This window comes from Buceros rhinoceros, unplaced genomic scaffold (assembly GCF_000710305.1).
Source record: "Buceros rhinoceros silvestris isolate BGI_N320 unplaced genomic scaffold, ASM71030v1 scaffold22443, whole genome shotgun sequence".
NCBI lineage: Eukaryota > Metazoa > Chordata > Aves > Bucerotiformes > Bucerotidae > Buceros > Buceros rhinoceros.
The window spans coordinates 6,377-7,281 of NW_010402158.1; positions in this window are offsets into that span (position 1 = coordinate 6,377).

The window sequence follows — 905 nt, forward strand, 5'->3', positions numbered from 1 at the left end:
GCGCAGCGTGGGGGTGCCAGTTACGTGGGGCAGCCGTAGTCTCTTGGTAGAAGCCGTTTGGTTTATGTGATTGCTGTTTTTAGAAGTGCGTCTGGTCTTGGAGAGAAACCAGCCAAAGCCAGATGCGGAAAATAACGGGATTCTGTCACCTGGCCTCCCCTCCGGGTTTCAGCTGTGCAGCCGCGGTGTCTGGGTTAGAAGGCAGGTGGTGGTGGCATCCCTCTCTGCTCAGCAGAGGCAGGCTGGGGCTTCCCAAGGAGCTCGACCTCTAGGCTCCGAATTGTCAGTTCACCAACAGAGTTGAGGAGAGTGAAGGGCTTTGGGGTTGGGTTTGGCTTTTTGGAAAGCTCCAGAAGGCTTTGGAAAGCTCCAGCTGGATTTCTTTGTCTCAGTAAATGAGAAACCGTCCCGAAATGGCTGGGTCAGGTCTGGCTTGTCATGAAGACCAAGGCTGCTACGGTGGCGGCAGAAGGAAAAGATTCGTTTTGCAAATGGATGCATGGAGCTCCTTCATCCTGCGTGCCGGGGTGTGATGGGTGGGAGGCTTGGTCTGTGGAGCAAGAGGGAGGCTGGCTGGCTGCCCACAGCCGTTTCAGGGCTAACAGAGCGTTTGCAAATGTCTCGGTTGGCTGCACAGGTCCAGATGAGGTGATGGATAGCAACCACCCTCTGTTGAGGCTGAAGTGTCGTAGAATGACAGAAGAGTTTGGGTTGAAGGGACCTTCAAAGCCCATCCAGGCCAACCCCCTGCAGGGAGCAGGGACATCTGCCCCCAGAGCAGGGGGCTCAGAGCCCCAAGGGCCAACCTGACCTGCCATGGGGCCAGCGATGGGGCCAGCGATGGGGCTGCTGCCACCTCTCGGGGCAGCCTGCGCCAGGCTCTGCCCAACCTCAGCCCCAACAAT